The sequence below is a fragment of the Eublepharis macularius genome, chromosome 17, assembly GCF_028583425.1.
Source record: "Eublepharis macularius isolate TG4126 chromosome 17, MPM_Emac_v1.0, whole genome shotgun sequence".
Lineage (NCBI taxonomy): Eukaryota > Metazoa > Chordata > Lepidosauria > Squamata > Eublepharidae > Eublepharis > Eublepharis macularius.
The window spans coordinates 43,751,665-43,776,861 of record NC_072806.1 but is presented as its reverse complement, the minus strand read 5'-3'; the positions used below and the strand labels follow the sequence as shown (position 1 = coordinate 43,776,861).

General features: G+C 48.2%; 1 protein-coding gene across 1 annotated transcript in view; it reads right to left on the bottom strand.

The window, feature by feature from the left end:
- CALN1 (calneuron 1) overlaps nt 1-17,860 on the bottom strand; it is a 312,731-nt gene extending 294,871 nt beyond the window's left edge. Inside the window, exon 1 of the mRNA XM_055001658.1 lies at nt 17,774-17,860. The gene's annotated coding sequence lies outside the window, so the exon portion shown is untranslated. The remainder of the gene's footprint in view (nt 1-17,773) is intronic.
- Nucleotides 17,861-25,197: the final 7,337 nt, after the last annotated feature.

The window sequence follows — 25,197 nt, the reverse complement described above, 5'->3', positions numbered from 1 at the left end:
TGCCTTGCTCTACTGCTTGATTGGACTTTGACCCCGGCCTGCCTTTTGACTACCCTTCTGCCTGCTTCTCCCTTTGACTGGCATATTGGTCCTGACACTTAGCCTGACTTCTTGACCCTGGTTTGCTGCCTTCTGGACTACTGACCTCCTGCCTGTCGTGTTCAGCCCTGCAGTAACAGTGAGCCTCCTGCCTGCAGTGCCCAGCCCTGTGCATGACACGGGCGCAGAGAGGAGGAGCAATCGGCACCTCAGAGAACCAAGCCTTGCGAGCCAGTGGCAAGGCAGAAGGCTCAAGCAAGAGAGGTGGTTTGGTAATGGCGGAAGAGTGCGTGCCTGCAAGTGCAGTGACGAGAGAGAGTGTTTTGATATTGTGAAGGCCAATGGCAATATACAATAAAACGAATCTGATTCTGATACTACCCTTGGCAGAGTTCGCGTATAACAACTCTGTCCACTCCTCGACCCAGCAGACTCCTTTCCTGGCCAATTATGGACACCACCCCCAGTATTTCCCTCAAACCGCCCCAGAGTCTGCTGTCCTGGTGGCAAATGCTTTTGTACAAGAACTTCAAGCCCTGTACCAAGTGCTACAGGAGCAACTGGACCAAACCAAGCAGGCCTATAAGGTTGCCGTGGACCGACACCGTCAGGAGAGGGAGGTCCTCACACCAAGCATATCTGGTCCCAACGTCCTTCCTGAAAACTGGACCATCGGTTCATCGGGCCCTACCGGATAGTGGAGCAGGTCAACTCAGTGGCGTTCCGCTTCAAGTTACCCCCAACCCTTTGGATCCACCCGGTCTTCCACCAATTCCTGCTCACCCCAACGGTGCCCCCGCACCCACTCCGTGATCAGCCACTGCTGCCACCACCGGTACTGGTAAACGGCCAGGAAGAATATGAGGTGGGCCAGATCCTGAATTCACGTCGGCACCAGGGGCAGCTCCAGTATTTGGTGGAGTGGAAGGGGTATGGACCAGACAACAGGTCCTGGGAACCAGCGAGTAACCTCCATGCCCCACGTCTCCTCCGGCGGTTCCATCAAGCATATCCCGACAAGCCAGGCCCTCCAGGTCACTCACAGGGGAGGGGCATTGGGAGGGGGGATGGTGTCGGAGACCCTCATCAGATGGGCTTGCTACCTGCTGACGATTCCCCCTCCTCCTCCGAGGAGCTGGAAGAGCCAGTGGGAGACTCACCTGCAGTCCCTGAAAATCCATCCAGTAACCAGAAACCCAGTCCCTCAGCACAACCCGGTCCCTCAGCACAAGAGAGCAAAGGGGAGGGGGCGCGCAGAGAGGAGGAGCAACCGGCGCCTCAGAGAACCAAGCCTTGCGAGCCGGTGGCAAGGTGGAAGTTTCAAGCAAAAGAGGCGGAAGAGTGCACGCCTGCAAGCGCAGCGACAGGCAGAGCTGAATGCCGAGCACGAGGCACGGCAATCAAGTGAAGGAGAAACACCTGGCCCTCGTCCTCTTATGCTGCCCTGAGTTTATAAGGGGGACGCTGGGCAGAGCGTGGGAGCAATGTCATTCACCACTCCTAGTGCCCAGCAGCTCGGCTCCTGGAAGCTTCACCTCTGCCTTGTACCCTGCCCTCGCTCGGATAGATCTCCTGTGTCCTGACCTCGGCTTTGTCCTCAACCACTCCTTGCTTGTCTCTGCATTGGACGGACGACTTGGCTTTCAGACCTCAGCTCGGCTTTCCGACTCTCCTCTGCTTGCTCCCCTGACAAACAGACTTTCTGGTTCCAGACCTTGGCATGCTTTGGACTCTCACTCTCTCCCTCCCATTCAGCCCGGTGCCCAAGTTGTAACCCCAGCCCGGACCGTGACACCTGCCTTCCCCTGGCTACACCCCCATATCTCCGGAAATTTCCCAGTGTGGAGCTGGCAACCCTGTTTGACAAATTGTCCCACAAGCTGTTGTTGTTGTTGAAAAACATAATTAAAATAGAGATGAGCAAAATTCTCCATTTTATCTCTTATTTCTGTTATTTGTTTCAATGCTGCAATTTATTATGTTAGTTTTGTTAATTTATTTGTACTGCATAGCCATAAATATTATATATATTATATATGTGTGCCTGGGTGTATATATAATATTATATATATATACACACACACAATATATTTAAGGCTGCGATGTGTGCAATAGGGAAAGGGCTGCGGCTCAGAGGCCAAGTATCGGCTTGGCATACCAGAGGGTTCCAAGTTCCATCGCTGGCATCTCCAAATAAGAGGATAAATAGCAGGGGATAGTGAAAACCTTTTCCTGAGACCTTGAAGAGCCACTGCCAGTCAGAGTAGTCAGTAGTGAGCTTGACAGACCAATAGTCTGATTCAGTATCAAACATCTTCATGAATTCAATTCATAAGGACAATGCATCCATCTAATAGCAAAGGACTCAGCTCCACACAGATCCAAAAATATACAAAATAGGTCCTGCATGGGAACCAGATTTCTTAAAAATAAATGAACTGAAAAAACACAAAACGATAACAGTGATGTCTGAGCATGTGCCCTCCCAACCTGGAGTTAATGTGGCATGCCGCCATGATGAGACAGAAAGGAAATGGGTGGGGGGAACCAGTGAGTGAGACATAAGGGAATGTACAGTTGGAAGAGGGGTGGGGGTAAACAAAGGGAAACAGCCAGGGAAAGGCAGAAGGAGAGACAGCCAGTGGGAGGGAAGGAGGAAAAGCATAACTAGGGGAAGCAAGGGCTGGAAGAGTGAGTGCGCTTTCATAGAATCATAGAGTTGGAAGGGGCCATACAGACCATCTGGTCCAACCCCCTGCCCAGTGCAGGATCAGCCTAAAGCATCTCTGACAAGTATTCATCCAGCCTCTTCTTGAAAACTGCCAGTGAGGGGGAGCTCACCACCTCCCTAGGCAGCTGATTTCTCCCACCCAAGTCCTGGATGGTCCCCATCTTTTATACACAGACTGTATAATGTTACATCTCCCACATAGAGAATGAGAGGCTTGGGGACAGGAAACAGTTGGGTTAAAAAAAAGGCAAGTGATGCTTCCCCCCAGGAGGTGGTGCTATGAACAGTATTCACTTGACCTTGTGCTTGGGAAATCTCTGGAGATGGTGACAGGGAAGGTGGAGTTGGGCGGAGGAGGTAGCTCAGAGGGATGTGAGCTCATTCCAGAACTTTTACTTCTCCTGGATTCTATAGAATAGCATACAGTCCACCCTTTAAAGCTCCCATGTTCTCCATGTTCGCCTCTGAGGGATGGTCTTCTTTTGGGATTGGAGATTCGGCCGAAAGTGTTGTCTGACCATTATATAGTGAAGCCAAGAATCAGTATGGCCCTGATAGCCCACAAAAGGGATGAGGCCATTAAAATAGTCTACCCACGAAGTGTCAGGTTCTGATTGTGTTTAAGCCAAAGAGACTCCATTTTAACCTTGTCAGTGTATTAAGTGTTTCTTTTGCAGGTGGGAAGCCTGTTGCTGGAAGCTTACAGAGAGAGGAGGAATGTTGTGTCTACATATATCTGCCTGTCCAACACCCTTGAGAAACTTTCACTTTCTCACCCTCGGGCCGTTTGTTTTGGGAACTGTGGGGGAGGATGGGGCCTGCAGGGAACTGCTTATTCTGTACCTCATCCTTTGCTTGGCATTCGTAACAATTTCCTAGTTCAGCTAAGATCCGTGTATCTTGGAATGTGTACTCTATTGGTTGTTTATCTCCAGTAAAGCCTTTTGAAATCAATGGACTTTTGTCTTATTGCAAGAGGCAGGCTGAGTTGCAACTTTTAGCAAGCCACAGTCTGACACGAAGTCTCATGGATCCTTCTGGAATCCAAAATGCGGGGGGGGGGGGATTTTAGAGTTCAAAACACAGGTTCTGTTGAGGCTGTGGGGGAAGCCTGGAATGTGAAGCTCCTTGAACCCACTGACAAAATTGCTCCTCACCAACATTTCCCACCCTTGCATCAGATGTCAGCCTTGTGGTTCACCACAGAGCTTGATGACCTAAAGAGGGCTGGAGGACAACTGGAAAGACACTGGTGGAAAACTTGTGCTGAATCTGATAAAGTGTGCTACAGAGCCTGTTGAAAGACCTATGAAGCAGTGGTGATAGCAGCAAAGAAGTGTTGCTTCTCCACAACCACTGCGCCAGATGGTTCATGTCCACTCCAATTGTTTAAGGTATCTCAACATCTTTTGACTTCTAAATCTGAACCTTTACTGGTTCAAGAAGAGAAAATTAGCTGTGACAACTTCGCAAAGTTCTTTGCTGATAAATTAGCATGGATACACTTTAATCTGAATGCTGGCTGTAATATAGGCAATGCTTAACAAACCATCCAGTCCACTTCTGAACCATTTTGACCCAGTGACAGCAATGTATATTGATAAGATCCTAGCATCAGTGAAGGCCACTACTTGTGCACCAGAGCCTTGCTCATCTTGGCTGCTAAAACCTTGTAAAGACCACATAAATGAACCCTTGATGTCTATCATAAATCAGCCACTAACTCAGGGCACCTTCATTCAGCTGCTCAAAGAAGTGGTCATCTGCTCTCTACTCTAAAACCCATCCCTAGACATAAACCATGCAGCCTGTTATTTCCCGGTGTCTAATCTGCCCTTCTGGGCAAAGTAATTGAGAGAGCAGTAGCTGACCAACTCCAGGCCTTCTTAGATAACTCTAGTGATCTAGATCTTTTTCAGTCTGGATTCAGGCAAGGCAATAGGACAGAGAGAGTTCTGGTGGCTTTAGTGGATGACCTTCACCTAAATATAGAAAAGGTCCATGCATCTTTGTTGCTCCTTTTGGAGCTATCAGCAGCCTTTCATATAGTAGACCATGCCATTCTAGTGAGGCATTTGGAGACAGAAGTAGATATCATGGGAAGTGTCTTGGTGTGGTTTAAGTCATTCCTAATGGAACGGACTCATAGGGTTTCTGTTGGAGACCAGCTATCTTCAGGGTGGGAATTATCTTGCACCCCAAACAAATTGGCTTTAAAAAAAACCAGAGAGGTATTAGAGTTGCCAGCTCTGGGATGGAAAATTCCAGGAGATTTGAGGGTGAAGCCTTGAGGATGGAGCTCAGCAGAGATGTGATGCCAGTCTACCCTCCAATTCTGTCATTTTCCACAGGGGACTTGTTCTCACAAGAAAGGTTCCACTACCACGAAAGCCCTAGACCTGGTCACCATCAATCTCAACTCAGATGACAGGAGTATCTCAAGAAGAGCATCTCTGGAAGACCTCAACTTTTCATATCATAGAGACCATGTCACTCCAGTCTTGTCCTATCTGCACTGGCTTCCAATCTGCTTATGAATACAATTCAAGATGCTGATGTTGACCTTTAAAGTCCTATGTGGTTTTGGAACATCATACCCAAAGAAGCACCTACTTCTTGGTGAACCTACCAAATTCTGGTTCTAATTGTTTTAGTTATGTTTTTCTTCTTGGGTTAATTGGTTTTTAAGATATGATTTTATTATAGGAGGTTTTAATTTGCTAACTGCCTTGGTGGCCCTCATGAGGGCAGACAAACAGGCTATAAATTTTGTACATAAAAATAAATAAGTAAAATATGCACAGAGGTAACCTATCAGGTGCCTTTGGCCCCAGTCATGAAAAACACTTTTTACTGTGTCGATAAGTAAACAGACAACTAGTATGGCTCTTCTGACACAGATGCAATCTATGCAACAAGGCAAGGCAGTTTGATTCAGGAATCAGACAGGTACTCATCAAATGTATTGAGCACAATTGACTGATAGCAAGTGTCACAGTGCTTTGATCTTACATTTCACAGTGATTTACATACATTCTTCTTTGGTCTTTTGTTTCAAGTTTCATTTTCTTGCAAGTTGCATTACAAATTCTACTTTAGCTTCTGAGAATAGTAAAAGTGCATAATACTGAAAGGCACAGAAAGGTATATAAAATCTCTTTCATTAAATCCATTTCCCACAGTCCCATGTCAAGCACCTTGCAGCAACCACCAACCTCAGCTTCACAAACATCAAGGTGGAGCATGGAGGCTTCTTGGGATTACAACTGACCTGCAGATGACAAAGATCAAATCAGGAGGAAATGGCCGCTTCGGAGAGGGGACTCCGTAGCATCACGTCCCTGCTCAGCTCTCCCCCCTCCCTAAACTCCCCAGGCATTGCCCCCAAATCTCTAGGGATTTCCTGGGTCACAGAAGACAATGCTAACAGAAAGCTTGCCTTAATTTAGTCAGACAGCTGTATGTTTCTGATACCAAAAATCCATAGCCCCTAAAATATTCAATTTTTATTGTTACTTTGACACTCATAGACATTCCCGTTTGATGGAGAAATCATTCATTCTTCATGAATTCCTTATATGCCACATCTTACTTATTTATACTCCACCTGAGTGATCCTGGCACAACATGGAATACACCTGGTTTACTTATGCATTTATTTAGATATTTATACCTTGTTTTTCTCCCTAATGAAGAGAGCCAGTTTGGTGTAGTAGTTAAGAGCACGGGACTCTAATCTGAAGAGCTGGGTTTGATTCCCCACTCCTCCGATTGAAGCCAGCTGGGTGACTGTGGGTCAGTCACAGCTTCTCTGAGCTCTCTCAGCCCCACCCACCTCACGGGGTGATTGATGTTGTGGGGATAATAATAGCGTACTTTGTAAACCACTCTGAGTGGGCATTAAGTTGTCCTGAAGGGTGGTATATAAATTGAATGTTGTTGTTTTTGTTGTTAATGAGAAGAATCTGCTTTAGAAGATATTCTTTCCTCCACTACAGCCCTGTGAGGTAGGTTGTAATGAGGAAAAAATGACTGGCCAATGTCACCCAGCAAGCTTGCATGGCAAGGAGGAACCTGAGCTACCCAGATCCCAGTCTGACACTTCAACCACCAGCAAACGCTACACAGTCCTGGGGAAAGGGGCAACCCTACTGAGCGAGGAAGGCTAGCTAAAGCTCTGGGTACACACACTGTATGATGCACGCAAGCCTACATTTAGAGGCAGCCTTCGCAATTCTGGGGCCCTGAGCAGAAGTCCAGGGTGGGGCCTCAAAATTATTAATACTCCCTCTTGCCTCTCCCCCCCAAACGCTTCACTCGGCAGAAACCGCTCCCAACAGGACCATGTGCCTCACCAAAAAGACACACCCCAAACAGCTCCAGAAGCACACACCCTCAAGCAAACAGACACACCCTTTTGCACCAATGCCAAGCCCCTAGCAACAAACCCAGGAGGCAGCTCTGGGGGGCACCCCACCCCAGGAAGCCTGTGCCTTTCCCCCTCTGTAATCAACAGCTTCAATTTCATGTAAAGTTCCCTCTGGGGTGCCAGGTCCATCTTGGGAAATTCTTGGAGATTTTGGGGGTGGAGCCTGGAAATAGTGGAGTTTGGGGAAGGGAGGCGCCACAATGGTGTATAATGCCATAGAGTCTACCCTCCAAAGGAGCCATTTTCTCCAGGGGAACTGATCTCTGTGGCCTGGGGATCAGTTGTAATTCTGGGAGATCTCCAGCCACCACCTGGAGGCTGGCAACCCTAGTTCCCCCTATTTTTAAAAGGAATTTGGTGTTATTGTGGCCATTCTGCACATGCACAGAAGCCAAATTTGGCTCCCACAGACCAAGTTACAAGGTGGAGGCTCCTGACTGGGTCTGAATTATCACAACAGCACAGATTCCCTCTATGCAGGGGAAATTGGATTAAGTGACTTGGGAAATGCCTTTGATCAATCCATCAATAAAATAACCAAGGTACTTGAAGGAAGAGATTTCTTGAGCAGCAGAATAAATAAAAGAAATCATAGGCCTCTGTGAGTTTCTGCTGCAAGGAAGGAAAATGTTCCAAGTTCTGCTCGGGACGATGGAACAAGACAGGTGACGGGAATGTCTCTTGGAATTCCTGGGACTTGGGCCTGGACGAGCTGCACAAATTCCAAACACCTCCCCCCCCCCTGCCGCCCCAGGGTCCTGATTGGGAAATTTTACCCCTCCTCTCCGTGGAATGGAGGAACCTATAGGAAGAGAGTAGATAGGCCTTTTCCTGGCTCCAAATGCTGTGGCTACTTGCTTTTTAACACCACATTTATCCAATGTGAAAATCTGTCAGATTTAAAATTCATACAGTGACTTCCATTTATAACATGTTCTAGAAAATGCATACTATAAGGTATAATGCATAATGACCACAATAACACCAAATGCATAATATGAGATGGCTGATATCTTTCAAGGGGATGAAATGCATGTTTATGCACAGTATGTATAGAAACAAATTGCACCATTATGCAGTGAGGTTGCTCTCCTTGGGGTGCATTATTTTATCCATGGGGTTATCTAATCATTTATATCTTCCTCCCATCCTCCCCAATCCTTTTGTATTCAAGTTAGGGCTACTATTCCAGATCCAGATTTGGCCCTCTGTTCTCCAAAGTGATTGTGGACTCTGGGCTTGGAAGGAAGGAAGGAAGGAAGGAAGGAAGGAAGGAAGGAAGGAAGGAAGGAAGGAAGGAAGGAAGGAAGGAAGGAAGGAAGGAAGGAAGGAAGGAAGGAAGGAAGGAAGGAATGTGTTCTCTTCCTTCCCATTTAGGAGCTTTGTTTGGGCAACACCTCAAACCCTCAGAAATGTATTACCACTAGATTATCAATGAACATATAAAACTGCCTTCTACTAAGGTAAACAACTGGTCCATCTAGCTCTGCACACTGACAGGCCATAGCTCCTCCAGGGTCTCAGCAGGTCTTTTCTCAACCTGCTACCTTTGATCTTTTAATTAGAGGTCCCATGGAGTGAACCTTGGGCCATTTGCGTCCAAAGACGACGTTCGTGTCTCCCAAATGATGGTTTACCACCATCGCCAGTTAGGTTGTGTGTGTTGTTAAGATTCTTGAACATTTATGAGCTATTCTCATTACCTTTCCACAAGGAGTCCCTAGGTGAGAACAGGGTTCCCTGATTTCCTGTGATGCCTCTCCTTGAAAGGAAAAGTGGGAGTAGGAAGGGGAGGGGGGAGTGAGGATTCATCTCTGATGATAAAGATGTTCTTGACAAATAATATATTCACTTGCAGCAGGAATAAATAATATATTCACTTGCAGCAGGAGTGAACAATCTGTAGTTTTTGTCACAAACATACACCCTGCTTGTTTCCTAGAGAAGTGCTTGTACACTGACAAGAATGTTACCTATAAAGCTGCATTCTGCAAAGTGAGAACCTTGGTGCTTCTAGCCAAATACTAATGCTGTGTACACCGGAGAGCAGTAACTTTCCAGGGTATCAGGTTGAGAAAGGTCTTTCCTGGCACCTGTGACCTGAGATCCTTTGAGCACAGATGCTGGGGGGGGGGGGGAAGGGGGGAGGTACTTGGAACCTTCTGAGATTTCCACCATCCTCTTTCCTGATCCCCGGAGCAACATTTTATTATATAAAGTCAATAGGTATAAATGTCTTCTATGTCACGCTGGAGTGTGACACTAGAGAAGGATGATGATTCTACAAGTATCACATACATTCCTCCAAGGAGCTCGGGCTGTGTATCTGGTTCTCCCTTCCCCATTTTATCCTCACAACAGCCCTGTGAGGCAGGTGAAGGTGAGAGAGTGCAACTGGCCCACGGTCATCCCATGAGTTTCATGATTGGTTAGGTGGCCAAGAATGCCTTCTTGGGCCTACCAGTTCTTTTTAGACTCAGCCTATCTGGCCGTGCTGATTCGTACTTTTGTAACCTTGTGGTTAAATTCTCTGTCCTTGAAGAGAACCCAGAAACTGCAGCTGGTTCAGAATGCAGCATCTCAACTGTTTTCAGGGAGTGGCCACTTATCACCTATTTTAAAAGAGCTATACTGAGTGCAAATTTGGTTTCCAAGTCCAATTTAAGGTCTTGGTAATGACCTTTAAAAGTCTTCCATGGATAAGGACCCACATCTCTCCCCCCTATGCATCAACTAGGGTTCCCAGGTTTCCGTCTACTGGTTGTTCCCCCACTTAAGGTAGTCCACCTAGCACTGATGAGAGCCCATGCCTTTTCTATTATAGCTTCCATCCTAAGAAATGTGGCTGCTATAGAAGTTTTAGAGTGTAGACTGTAGGTACTGGTGGGGGAGGCAGTTAGTTGGGGGTTTACTCTGTTTAATAAATTTTTAGTTTCGGAATTATAACCCACCAAGGAAAGACAGGGTGTCACTATTTTAATAAACAAAGAGCAGAGAGGGGGTTTGAATATGGATCTTCCAGATTCCAGCCCAACACCACTGCATGAGCCTGGCTCTTCAATGATCTCAGAATGCAACCTCTTTTTCATTATAGATAGCTCAGCATAAAATCCCACTGAATCAATCTACAGTCTTGCCAAGGAAATTTCACTAATGCTTTCATAAAATTAACGTGCTGTCATGAGTCAATTTTTTAAAAACCTCTTTGAGATGCATTAAAACAATTATATTATTGTTTAAACCAAATGCACCTTTAAAAAAACCTTGCAGTCCTCAAAATTAAAAAGGCAAGGGCATTTGCAGATGTACTAGTCAATGAAAGCTCCAGTAAAATGAAGTCTTGTCAGAACACTGGAACAAAAGGTAACGAGCCATGTGACAAGCAGCACACACGGGGATAACCAATACAGCTTCAGTGTCTTAAAAATGATTGTTGCTGATGAGGTTCTGTGTGTTTCCTTTCTTCATGCCTATATAAGCAGGCCTCCCATCTACCCACTGGAGTGAGGATTACACACACACCCCAGCCCCAATTTCCTACCCCCAAGGAACTGAGGAGCAGCATGCATTGTCAACATCACATGCACACTGCGGGGGGGCAGCCGAGAGCATCGCTGGACGTGACATCACACCGTCCCCGAACTCTGCTCTCTCCAAGGCTGCCAAAAGAGAGGGGGGGGGCAATTTTCCTGGAGTCCAACATCAGTTTGAGAGCTCAGCAAAGCTGGAGTTGTTCTGCATTCAGAGATTGGGTTTTAGTTTCTTTACCTTTCCTGCAGTTCTCACTGCAGCCAGTCAATGGGGCAGAGGCAGACGTGGGATGTCCTTAAGCACACAAGCCAGTCCGGAATGTCTCAATTCCTCTCCCCCCCCCGCCCCCGCCCCAGTTCCCGTTCTTCTAGGTTCGTCTCCCCTCCATCCCTCATTTTGTAGTCTCCATGGCTGGTGTTGAAGTTCATACTTAACTGTAGAACAGAAAACTTTTCTCTCTCTGTGTTTAGTATTTCTCAAGAAATGATCACAGTAGCAAAAGGGTTCCTCCCCACTATCCGCCCCCCCCAGACTTGACATGAATTGTGATCTGTATTAATCTGTTTTAATTGTTATAAATGTGGAATAGTGAATGCCTCACTTCCAGTTTATACTAAAGCAAACAATACGAGACAGAGTCACGGAGGTGGAAAGGGCCATGAGTGGCCATTAGCTATGATGACCGAATAGAACCTCCATGTTCAGGAGCAGTATACTCTTTAAATCCGATATTGGGGGTGGGGGGAATTGTTTGGGTTGTCTGTTGCCTTTATTCCCTGCTGGTGGGATTCCTAGAAGCACCTGGCTGGTCAGCATGGGAAACGGGACATTGGGCCACAGAAACCAACGGTGTGGTCCAGTAAGCCTTGCATTTCATTCTTACGGAATGTATAGGGCATGTAGTTAGCCTATCCTCATTTTTACAGAGGAGTTTAAAAATATTATTCAGTGATCCCAGTGCTTCCTCTGCATCTTTAAGTATGCTACTGAATTATTAAAATGTGTGGGAAAAAGAAGAGACTGCAGTGTTTTTTATGCTGAGGGAAAAGCCTTCTGTGCATGCCCAGAAGCATTTTTCTTCCAGAACTCAGCCTGTGCTGAAAACAAACTCTTAGGCTAAGTCCAAATGAGATCTTGGCACAAAAGACAAATTCTGGAGTTGTAGCCAACTAGCCGTGTTAGTATGTTGTGACAAAACCAAAAAGGAATCTGGTGCAACCATTAAAAAGATGTTCTATAATTCCAGCTTTCATGATTAAAATCTATTTCGTCAGACGCATGAAGTGAATTCTCTGTCTGCAGATACCACTACACACATGGAAAAATGTTTGTTAGTAAAGAAGAAAAATAGTTGTAATTCCTATTAAAATGCATGCTATGGAGTGATGGTACCTCGTAATTATTTGATATTATATAGGTAATTTTAAACAGCTCATATGTAAGGGAAACAGAAAAACAGAGTAGGGGAGAGATAAGCCCCATTGAATAAAATGGGACTTATTTCTAACGATACCTGCTTAGGATTGCTCCCCCAAAATCTAGTTAGTTCTGTACTCTTTGGTCTAGTAAGGTTCTGTACTTTCAACCTGATCAGGAACATGGATTGGGCCACTCTGGAAATTAGTGCCTGGATCATTTCAGTTGCCCAGTCTGTGACTGCCTCTTCTCCTGCTTACGTCTTTATTCTATAAGGGGGAAATAGCAGGAGAGGAGAGGATGGAGTGGAGCTAGCTGGATTTCCACATGCAGAGAACAGACTCTTTTCCTAAAGTTAATGCAGGTGCAAGATTTGGCCTCATTGGCAGACTTGGCTCACCTACCTCCTCTCCCAGGACAATAAAACCACTTTTGCACATCTCCCCAATTTTTCTGCCCCATTAAACATCTTCAGGTTGTCGTGAGTTTTCTTCCTTCCTTTCTAGTTTCAGGTTAGTAGAAATATTCTAATGTATTTTTGCAGTTTAGTGCTTTTTGAGAGAGAGGGAGAGAGAGAGAGAGAGAGAGAGAGAGAGAGAGAAAGAGAGAGAGAGAGAGAGAGAGGTGTCTCGCACTTCCATGGGGCTTATTCCCGGGCAACTTGAGTCTCACCTCTGTTTAATGGACACTGCACATCAGCGCTCCAGCACCATTTCGTGGCTGGGGAACCTTCCTGATTCTGCTTGCTTCTGTTTTTCATTTGTTTTGCACCATACCCCATTGCAATGGGCACTGTATAAATAGTACGTTAAGTAAAAGTTATTGTTTGATAACCCTGTCCCTTTCCCTATAATGATCTCCATCCAATGAACAATTATTTTTCTACTCATAGTAACAGAAAGCCAAGTTATTTTGTTTTGGGTCAGGGTCTTACAGATGGGGGAAGGGGGGAAATAAAATTTTTGTCTGGTGGCCCATGGTGGCTCTTGGTAGCCCTGGCCCTCTCCAGGCATTACCCTGAAAATCTCCCAGTGTTTATTGAGGCAGGGTTGGGAACACTGCGTAAAATCCTATCAAGAAACTACAAGTATCAGGCTGGAAACTGGAAGTGATTGAATGAGAGGTAAAGCCTTCTTAAGGAGACCCCAAAAGGAACCTCAAGAACCACTGCCATTCCAAAGAACAGCATAGCAAAGGGGCATGAGAGTCCTGGGTTCAAGTTCTAACCGTCACATGGTTTTACTGCACAGGCTTGGGCAAGCGTCTCTCTCTCTCTCTCTCTCTCTCCCAGCCTTAACTGCATCATCAGTAAAGTGGAACAAAAGGCTTCTTCTCAGGGCCAGACTGTGGCTCATTCAGGGCAGACAAAAGGAAATCCTTCTTTCCTCACTGAGCACATAAATCGTGGAATTCGCTTCCAGGGGCTGTTGTGATGGGCCTGAGCGTGGATGGCTTTAAAGGGTGGGGGTTAGACAAATCCTGAGAGGAAAGGTCCGTCGGTGTTTCTAGCCCTGGTGACTGAAGGGAATCTCCATGTTCTGAGGCAACAACAAAAAGGCAACGAGCCCCTCCAAGGCAATCTCAGGGCCACATGGGGGGGGGAGGCCTTTGTGCTGGGCCCTGTTTGTTGTCCCTCCAGGAAGCTGGTTGGCCAAAGGATGAGACAGGAGGCTGGGCCTCACCCAGTGGCTCCCTTCTTCTTCTATCGTGTTCATCAGGGGTCCTTATGCAGAATGAGGCGGGGGGGGGGGGGGCTCTGTCCAGGTGACTTCCATCTTGATTCTGCCACTTCTTCCCTCAGTGCATTTTGGGAATGGCAGTTTCTCAGGATGTCAGATATTAATAACCACCACAACCATTAAGTTTCCAAAATGCCTGACTATCATAGAATCCATTGTGGAGACAAACAGCAACTGGACTGTAAAGCATGTTGCAAATTTTCAGAATCACAGCAAAGAAATTAAGGAAACAAGAGACAGCATGGTGTAGCAGTTAAGAGTGTTGGACTACAATCGGAGAGAACCAGGTTTGAATCCCTGTTCTGCCATGCAAGCTTGCTGGGCGATGGTGGGCCAGTCACACACTCTTAGCCTAATCTACCTCACTAGGTTGTTGTGAGAATAAAATGGAGGAGAGGACGGCATCTGCCAGCTGCCTAGGGCCCTCACTGGGGAGAAAGGTGGGGTAGAAACAAATGAACAGGTAACTAAAGGGAAGTGCACGGTTGGGCTGCTGAGCATCTTTTCTCTGGAGCAGCACAGCACTAAGAAAGCTGTTCTGCAGCCCAGTCATCTTCTCAAGAACGACCTGGTGCCCAATAGTTGCATATGCTCCAGAAAGGCTGGCATAGCACGACGTACAGCTACAGATTTCTGTTTTGTTCATTGTTAATCCAGCCAGCACCACAACAATTTCTAGCAGCTGTTAGCTCAGATCGCCAGCAGATTGGAAACACCACAAACACATGGCAGAAATTGAGACTAGTTCAAAGGTAACGAGGGACACACCTTCTTGATGCAGAGGAGTTAGCCGTGTTAGTCTGTGGTAGCAAAATCAAAAAGAGTCCAGTAGCACCTTTAAGACTAACCAATTTTATTGTAGCATAAGTTCTTTCTAATAATCACCATGATTTTAGCATGTGTACAGTGCCCTTATGCCATTCATAGCCCTTAACTCTGCAAAATAATTCTAGACATTGGATCCCATCCCTCGCCTGCCCCTTCCATCTGCACCCCTGTGTAGGAACAGAGGAAGATGCCTTATGCCGAGTCAGGCCGCTGGGCTCTTCTGCCCGGCACGTTCAACTAACAGCAGTCAGAGGGTGAGAAATTACTCCCCCACCACCTGCAATCCCAAGACCCTTCACAACAAAGAGTGGGGAGTGAACATGGGACCTTCTCCCCCAAAGCCTCTGGTCTTTACCAAGAAACTCACTAAGCTGAAGGCAACTGCAATGGTTAGTGTGTCAGGCGGGGATCTGGGAGACACAGGTTTGAATCTCTGCTCCACAACAGAAGGTCATTGGGTGATCTTGGGCAAATCACAATCACTCAGGCTAAACTACCTCACAGGGTTATTGTTTGTTGTGAGGACTGCATGGTAGCGAGGAGAACAATGTGGTAAACTGTGTTGAGACCCTATTGGGGAGAAAAGCAGGGTATAAATATCTAAGTAAACATTCTAAAGTGACCTTCGGCTTGTGAACGCTTATTCATTAATATTGTAGCCTTTAGAAAGCCATGAGAGTTTTTGTTGCAATTGGCTACAACAGGCTAACACCATTTAACTCAACTCCCCACCCCAACACAGCAGATGAGATGCTAAGAGGCTTAACTAAGGCCACAGAGTGCATTTGTGGCAGAGGTGAGAGTCAAACTCAGGACTTCCTCGCTCTCAGTTCAGCAGCTGTCCAAGTTCACAGAGGGGACATCCTGAATAATGAAATGCACTTGAAAATTGGGAGTATGGACAGAGCCTAGGTTTGGGAACAATGGGTGTGCATATTACGTAGCAGTGGGCAGGGGAGGGGACAAAAATGCCACGTGGACAACTTTTTTATGTGTGAAATGAAAAGGAGGAGCCCTAGGCCAATGTGGGAGTATGCAGACTGCCAAGTCACACATTGTTTTCCACTGCCCCAGAAGCTTGGACCAGAACCAACAGCTTGAAATTAAATCAAAAGAGCTTTCAGCTAAAACATTAGGAAGAACTTCCTGACAGTTAGAGAGGTCCCTCAGTGGAACAGGCTTCCTCGGGAGGTGGTGGGCTCTCCTTCTTTGGAGGTTTTTAAGCAGAGGCTACATGCCCATCTGACAGCAATGCTGATTCTGTGAACTGGGCAGACCATGAGAGGGAGGGCAGAATAGGTTACCTCAGTGCTTAGTTCTCGTGGCCCTTCTTACATGCCCAGGGTAATGCCCATCGCCACTTGGGGCCAGGAAGCAATTTTCCCCAGGCCAGTTTGGCCAGGGATCCTGACGGTGTTCTGCCATCTTCTGGGCATGGAGCAGGGGTGACACTGGGGGTGTGGCGGGGAGGTAGTTGTGAATTTCCTGCATTCTGCAGGGGGCTGGACTAGATGACCTTGGAGCTCCCTTCCAGCCCTATGATTCTATGATTGAACACACTTGAAGTGGCTTTATATTGATCAGATCCTCGGGCCATCGAGGTCAGTCTTGTCTACTCAGACTGGCAGCTGCTCTCTAGAGTCCCAGGCTGAGGTCTTTTACATCATCTCCTACTGGATCCTTTTTTACTGGCAGTGCCAGGGATTGAACATGGAAACTTCTGCATACGAGGCATAGACTCTTCCACAGAGCTACAGAAGTTCAGACGCTTGTATACTTATCTTGCCCCTCCCCTTATTTTATTCAAGGGGAGAATGTGATGGTATGTTCAGAATTATACATTCAGCCTTCAGAAAAACACAGAAACACAGTAACCATTGGGATTTACTGTGATAACATTTTGAACATTAAGCATTCATGGTATAATTATACCTCCTCTGATGTTTCCATTTTGCTAGGAAATATTGAAAGTAAGGAACTTATGAGATTATTAAAGAAGGTTTTTTTCGAGCTGGGGGTATCCAACCTTGTGCTCTCCCCACCCCCCACCCCCGTTCCTCAGCTACCCACACAATTACCATCCAGAAGCCCTATCCAAACGGGTCTCGTCGCTCAATGCATACTGGCACCACCAGGGCACACATTCTACACGCCACCTCCGTCCAGAGCTATTCCCCGTTTCCAACCTGCCCCAGCTCAGGGGCTTGGGGCGAGTAACAGGAACAGGAATTTTGAATCAGAGCGCCGATGTGCCCAGCGCGGCACTCCACAGCCAAGGGAGGGCTGACATCTTGCTGGCTGAGCATTCGCCGCTTCCCTTGGCCTCCGACGCCGCCTTCGCCTTCCCCATCCCCTTGTCCTTTCCGAACTGACCTACCTGATGCTTAGCAACTTCATGTTTATTTTTGGAACACAACTCTCACCAGCCCTGCGCGGCCGAGAGGGGGCTTCAGCGAAAAACCAGCCGCGCGGCGCGGCGCAGATGCCCTCTTTGGCCCGCCTGCTCTTGGGACGAGGAAGAAAGCCAGGCAAGAGCTCGGCTGGGCCAGGCTTTGCCCAGAGAGCAAACCGGGAGGGGGTGGCGAGGAGGAACCGCCTGCGGGAGGAGGGCTTCCCCTTCCAGCCTTCTGCTCTCCCCCCAGGCCGAAAGGTGCTCCGTGCATGTCCCCTCTTTTTTTTTTTCTTTTCATGTCCCCTCTTGAGGCACCACCGGGCAGCTGACCCGTTTCGCAGGCCAAAGGCGCCCCCCCCGGCCGGGTGTCGATCGCTTTCTGAGCCCCCTCCCCAAAGGAACCTCGAGATGCCGCTGGAGCGGGGGCCCCGGAGAAGGCCGCCCCCCCCGCAAGCCCTGACAAAGGCAGGAGGGCGGCGAGTCGCAGCGGCCGCGAACGGATTCCCGCCCCCCCCCCCCCGCCGCCCTCTGGCTCGAGAGCCCCTCGCCGCCGCCGCCGCCGCGCACTCCTCGGGCCAAAGCGCGGCTCTCCAACAGGTTCCCGCGCCTTCGCCACAGAGGCCGCCGCAAGGCGCCCTCCCCCCCTCACCCCCCCCCGGGCCGCTCACCTTCCCTGCAGGCGGCTCTGTCGCTCCTACGGCTAGGGCTGCCTCCGCCTGCCGGCGTGCGGCGCTTCCCTTCTCACGCCGCGAGGGACGAGCGAAGCCCGGGACGGAGAGGATCCGCGCCGGCCCCGGGGGGTCCCGAGCAGCTCCGCATACAGCGCGCCGGCGGGGCGGGCGGGGAGCAGGCGGGCGAGGAGGCGCCGCAGCTCGCTCGGCTCGGCTCGGCTCAGGTGCACCGGGAGGCCGCCCAGGGCCCGGCTGGTCCCCGAGGCGCGGGGCTGGGGCGCAGGTCCGCGCAGCAGGTGGCCATGGCCGAAGCCCCGCCCGTTGCCGCCGGCCGCGCCAAGGACCAGCGCGCCGCTTTCGCCCGCCGCCGCCGCCGCCGCAGGAAAGCCGGCCGCGCTCCGCGCCCCCTCCCTGCCCGGCTCCTCCCGCTCCGGCTCGCCCACGTCGGAAGGGAGGCGGCGGCGGCGGCGGCCGCTCGGGGGCCCCGGGAACCCTTTCGCGGCCGGCGGCTCCCCGCCCGACCCCCGCTGGTGCACCTGAAGCCGCCGGGGGGAAGCGGCGCGGCGAGGGGGGTCGCAGTCCTCGTGCGGGAGGCGCGCGGGTTTCCTTTCGCCGTCATGGGGTGCGGGGGCGCCCCCGGCCAGGCACCCACAGGCGCCCCGAAGCACGATCCAGGGCCAGGCTCGGGGGTTCCGGCCCGGGCCAATGCCGTGGATGGGCCTCGAGCTCCCCGGGTGCGTCCCGGGCCGTGGGCCCAGCTTCAGCCCCCGGGGCTCGGGAGCCCCTCACCGCTGAACGGCAGGCCCCGCTGGCGGCGCCCAGAGCGGGGACGGGAGCCCCGGGCAGGGCAGCAGCCCGCGCTCGTGCCGCCCCGGATCGGGTCTCCCCGACGCGCTTGCTGTCAAGGCCAGGAGGCTCTGGGGCAGGAGCAGAAGCGGGGTGAACAGGCTGAGGACTTCTGGGGGAGACCGCAGAAAAAATCTTATCTAGAAAGCAGGATAAAATGGTGTGGTGTGATGGATGGAGTGTCAGGCTAGAATTTTGGAGACATAGATTCACCCCCCCCCCCAATAAAAAGCTCAGCCGGTGATCTTGAGCCAGTCTCTCTCAGACTAACCTACCTTACAGTGCTGTGGTTAAGGATAAATAGGGGAAAGAGGATAAGCTCCTTTAAGGGAAGGGTGGGATAAAATATACAAGATTCAATTTATTTTCAGGTAAGAATTATCAGCCTTCCAGGATTTAATTTATTTTCTTTTAAAGTTTACCTGACATTACATTCCAGTCCTTAATTTATTACGGTATGTATTCCCCATGTTTCTGTCCAGTGGGGAGACCAAAGCAGCTTCCAACATAGCTCTCCTCTCCTCTCCATGCCAGGACAGCGTGGATCCCAGGGGCAGAGCAGTGAGTCCCTCCCTCTAGCGTGAAGCTCACTGGGTGACCCTCAGACCAGCCTTCCCCAGACAGCTGTTTGCTAAGAAGATAAAACAGAAGGGCGGATTATCCACACCCCCTTGAAATCCTTGCTGGGACTCAAATGTGATAGAGAGAAGATGGTTGTGCCGGAGGCCTCATGGAGAAGACGGCTTTTGGAGAGAGTGTGTTTTCTGCTGGAGGGGAGGGGGGTTTAAACCAATATATTTGAAAATGGCAACACACTAGTCTGCATTTCCTCCAAGCTGGCAATTAATGCTCTGTCATACTTCTGTGGAGTGAAATAGCATTGTGCCGAACTTAACAGTCAGTCTTAGTTGAATCCTAAAGTAATCCACATTCCTCAACAGAAACCACATTGGTAAACAGAAGTGGAAATGCTTTAAAATATTGTACAATTGACCAGCCACGATCCATTCAAATAACTGGCATAATTTTTACCCATACCGAAACAAACGAGCTCTCTTCAAAAGGCTACTATGCAACACATATACAATGCAAATTACGTCCCCCCCTGTATGCTAACAAATTCACTACCCCCCTCATACAAGTATGGGCACATCCAGTAGAATCCTAGGAAAGAGCAAGAGAGTCCAGGAGCACCTAGAAGACTAACAACATTTGTGGTAGAGTAGGAGCTTCCATGAGCCACAGCTCACTTCTTCAGACACTTCTTTAGATAACTGACTCATGAAAGCTCGTACCCTACTATAAATTTTGTTAGCCTTAAGGGGGCTACTGGGCTCTTGCTCTTTTCTACTGCTACAGGCAGACTAACCCAGCTACCCATCTTAGTACAATCATAAGCGTAAGCACAGAACTGACTTCAATGGATTTAGAGCGGTCTGAGTCTGTTTAGGGTTACACAGGAAGGAAGGGGAAAGGATGCACCTGTGGCTCAGTGGCAAAACATCTGCTTTGCATGCAGAAGATCTCAGGTCCGGTCTCGGGAACACCTCTGCCCAAGACCCTGGAGAGAGATGGCCAATCCGTGTAGGTGGTACTAAACTTGGTACACCAATGGATTGGCTCAGTATAAGGACAGCTCTCTCAATGGAGACCTGGGCCCAGTGGAACATAGTATCGTTCCGCCAGCCCTGTAAGATGGAGCTGTTCTGCCAGGCTTTCGGTGGTTGAAGGGGGCAGGGCCATGTCGGCCTTCCACCTTTGGGGTGGGGGGGTGGTTTCTCCTCACCATTGCACCTTAATGTATTTGGTTAATTTATTTTATTATTGCATATTGTATGTTGATTTTAGAATTATTGTTTTCTTGTTTTTATTGATTTTAACTGTTGTTCACTGCCCAGAGCCCCTGAGGATGGGTGGTTTATAAATCGAAATAAATAAATAAATAAACAAACAAAGGCAGCTTCATGTATTCATATCTAGCCAAGAAACTGAAAGCTGCGTCAAGTTGTGCATAATCCAATTCCAGATTTAAAATGATTGTCTAGTGAAACTGAAATTTGACCCAAGTTTGAACCGCCCTTCTGCCATGGAAATTTCCTGGGTGACCTTGAGGCAGTCAGTCTCTGTAAGCTTTACTTACCTCCCAAGGCAGTTGTTGTTGTGAGGGTAAAAGGGGGAACATGCAAACAATATTTGGGTCCACACTAGAGAGAAAGGTAAGGTATAAATAGCTTGTATCAATCAACCAACAAACAAAATTGGACCATATGGCCTGTCCATCTCAGCACACACCATTCTCCTCCTTCAGAGACCTTTATTTTATTTATTTATTTTATTCAGCTTCTATTCCGCCCTTTCCACAAGTGGGCTCAGAGCGGATCACACCATTTAAAACACAATACATAATTAAATACAGTTCCATAAAAACACATAAAAGCATTATAAAATCATAAAGTTTGGTAAAAAAATTACAATAGCTTCCCCTGGTAGTGGCAGTCTCTGCTTAGTTAATTTTAAAAACATGCACAAGGTGGTGGACAGATCTAATAAAGAGGTTTGACTCATTCACCTCCTACACATCTGGTAGAGGCCTGGCCAACCTCAGCCATATGCCTGGTGAAACATCTCTGTCTTACAGGCCTGGTGGAAAGATAACAAATCCTGCTGAGCCCTGGTTTCAACAGACAGAGAGCTCCACCAGGTTGGAGCCAGGACAGAAAAGGCCCTGGTTCTGGTTGAGGCCAGGCAGGCCTCCCTGGGGCCAGGGACCGCCAATAGTTGTTTCTCCACTGATCGACACATCCTCCGAGGTATATATAAGGAGAGGCAGTCCTGCAGATATGCTGGTCCCAGTCCGCAAAGGGCTTTATAGGTTAATACCAAAATCTTGAACCTGATCCGTTACTCCACTGGCAGCCAATGCAGCTGGTGCAGTATAGGTGCTATATGTTCCCCATTTGGGACTCCTGCAATAACACGCACAGCTGCATTTTGAACCAGCTGTAATCTCTGAACCAGACTCAAGGGAAGCTTTGCATAGAGCAAGTCACAGTAATCCAATCTAGAGGTGACCGTTGCTTGAATCACTGTAGTTAAGTCATGGGTCTTAAGGTAAGGGACAAGCTGCCTGGTCTGTCATAGGTGAAAAAACAAAGACCAGGCAACTACTGTGACATGTGCCTCCATTGTCAGGGAGGCATCCAGGATCAACCCCAGGCGCCTAACCCTCAAAACCGGTGCAAGTGGTGCCTCATCAAGCATCAGGAACCAGAGTCCCAAGTCCAAGGAACCATGACTCACATGCAGGACTCTGTAGGATTCAATTTCAGCTGACTCTGCTTCAACCAACCAGTCACAGCTTCAAAAGCACGCTCCAGGACATCTGAGGCTGAGTCAGGCCAGCTGTCCATCATCAGATACAACTGGGTGTCATCTGCATATTGATGGCACTCAAGTCCAAAACTTTGCACCAGTTGGGCAAGGGGGCGCATATAGATGTTAAAACAATAATGGGGGTAGTATTGCCCCCTGGGGGACACTGCACACTAAGGGGTGGTGGGATGACCATTTCTCTTCTAGTGCTGCCCTCTGATCCCAACCATGGAGAAAAGAGATAAGCCACTGCAAGGCAGTTCCTTGTATCCCCACCTCGGCGAGGCAATGGGTCAACAGATCGTGGTCAACCGTATCGAATGCTGCTGAAAGATTCAATAATATCAGCAGTGCTGAACCACTTCGATCCAGCTGCCTGCGAAGATCGTCTGTGAGGGTAACCAGCAATGTCTCTGTCCCATGCCCTGGGTGGAAACCAGACTGGAAGAGATCTAGGGCTGAGGAACCATTCAGGAAGCTCTGCAGTTGTTCCACCACTGCCTACTCAATCACCTTACCCAGAAATGGGAGGTTCGAAACTGGGTGGTAATTGGTTGGGTCGGTGGGGTCCAAAGATGATTTCTTTAGAAGAGGTCTCACCACAGCTTCCTTTAGTGCTCCAGGGAAAATCCTGGTGCCCAAGGACATGTTAACAATGACCGCCAGGGAAGTCCATAGCCCATCAGCACTGCCTTTCACCAGCCATGATGGGCACAGGTCCAGGGGGCATGTGGTGGGTCTCATCACCCGCAGGGCCCTGTTAATTTCATCCCTGGAGAGTGGGCTGAAATGATCTAATATCGGCCCAGAAGACAGCCAAGGGGCCTCTAGTTTATGTACTGTTTCAATCGTGGCCGGCAAGTCGTGGCAGAGAGCCAAGATTTTATCAGCAAAAAAGCTCCCAAAAGCTTCATAGCTGACACCCGAATTCAAAATTTGGTAGTCTCCTCCGATAGGGAGACCAATGACCAAATCACTTTAAACAATTTTGTTGGGCTTGTGCTAGCTGACATGATGGAGGCTGCGTAAAATTCCTTCTTCGCAATCTTCACTGCCATCTCATAGGCTTTCATAAACCTTGAGAATTAATTTTGTCTTCCTGTCCCCCATCTTCTCAGTCTTTTCTTATATGACCTTAGAAATTTGCTTCTGCTGTCCTACATGCTCCTAAGTTGTCCAGTCACCCAATTTCTGTTATTGTATATGCCGACAATTCGGTCTTACTCTTGCTGTCAGCAGTGTGGAACTTTAAAAATATTTGCCAATATTGTAAATCTTATATGTTAATCAAGGTTTTTTTTTCCCTGAGGCCAGTTTTGTATGCCCTTGATGTGGTTGTTTGATGCCTGTCTACTTGAACAAGTTCACTTATTCAATAATTTGGGCTTCCATTTTCAGTCATCTCTTTCTTGGATCCTGCAATTCAAGTGAGCTTTGACCAGTACCAGAAGAAATCTTGCAACTATTCAGAAATTCTTTTTTCCCTTAGTAGGAAGTAGAGATGGGCACAGAACAAAAAAACCCCAAACCACGTGATTCGTGGTTCATAGAATTCCATGGAACATCGAACCACGAACTTCCAACCTTTTCCCAGTTCGTGGTTCGTTGTTCTGTGGCATTTCAATCGCCCTGAACCAGCTGCTGAAGCCAGTGTGGGGCGTTTGAAACAGAGACCCCCTTTCTTCTGCTGCCTGTCAGCAGGAGAAATGGGCTGTCAGTTTCACAGACCCTGCACTGGAACTGTCGCGGGGGCTCTGAAATGACAGCCTCTTTCTTCTGCTGCCAGAGCAGCGGGGGAAAGAAACTGTCATTTCACAGCTGCCGTACTGGTTCCAGTGCGGGGATTGTGAAACTGACAGCCCATTTCTCCTGCTGCCCAGGCTGCCCATTTCACATGGGTAAAAGTTCTTTATTGATAAGATGCCAGTATCATACACTTACGCCATCCTTGCTAGGACTGGTGGCTACAGACAAGTATCAAGCAGATACAGGTTCCCCAAGGCTACTCCTAATCCCCCCCTCCTTTTCTCCTAACAGTCCTCTAACTGTGTGATTCATGGACTGCTCAAGGTCAGGCAGGTTCCCAGGCTTGGGAGAGATTACCCAACAGCCTTGCATGCAGCCTTCCTTAGGAGCGCTACCTGACGTCCATGTTATTATTACTTAAATAGAATGTGAGTATGTATTAGCTGTTTAAACTATATGGGTTATTTACTAATAGTTGTAATTATTGTCATCATTTTATATGGTTCTTACAAAGGCTTTGAGTAATGTGAAATTGACGTTGGTTCAGCTACCGTCTTTGATAAAGAACAGAAACGGGACCAAGAAAGTGAGCCGGTCTGCCTGTCAGATGGTTTTTTTCTTCCACTTTACACTCTTTGATCTGTACGTGTCAATTACATCCTTTGAACTCATTGTTTTGGTTTGCTGCTGAATACGCCACATCTTGCCTTGAACTGCACCTTCTTTAAATGACTTTATGTATCTAGTTCATAGGAATTGATATGAATGTTTGCACTAGCACTTTATATACAGTCCTTGAGGTGAGAGGATTGCGAGTATAAATATATTGAAGACAAATTACATATGAAATGTAACTTCCAAAAATAAGCACATGACACTGGAATTATTTATACAATATATTTAAAATTTATGTTACAGTGTTTCATTGTTCCTTAGTTTGTTTTTCATGACTTTCCTGTTCGGGAGAGTTTACAACAGGAACAAACACCTCCCGTTCCCAGTTTTCCACCCCGGGTTCAAAGAACAGAACCACCCCAACAGCATCAGCTTTAGCTGCAGGGGCGTATTGAATTTGACAGGTGATCCTGAGCATCTGATATTCTGCTCCCCCGAAGATTAATCCCCCGCCCCGGTTTCCCTGAGTATTTATTATGGAAAGCTTGAACCAGTTTCTTGGCTCTCACACCAGTAGATTGGCATTTTGGAAAATGTTTCCATTGAATTAGGTAGTACAGCACCTCCCTCTTCTAATTCTGGCCAATGCCACTCGCAAGGTCCACTTCACTGGGGTCCCCTCCATCCAAGGTCTGTAGTCAATAGACTGCCAGGAAACACCTGAGCAGAATCTTGCATCAGCTCCGGCTCTAGCCAATGCTTCTGCATTGGGTCCATGCTCCTTGGTGGGGTCTTTAAGGCTTCCCTCAGTCAGCTATGCTGCACTGGTCCCTTGCCTGCCT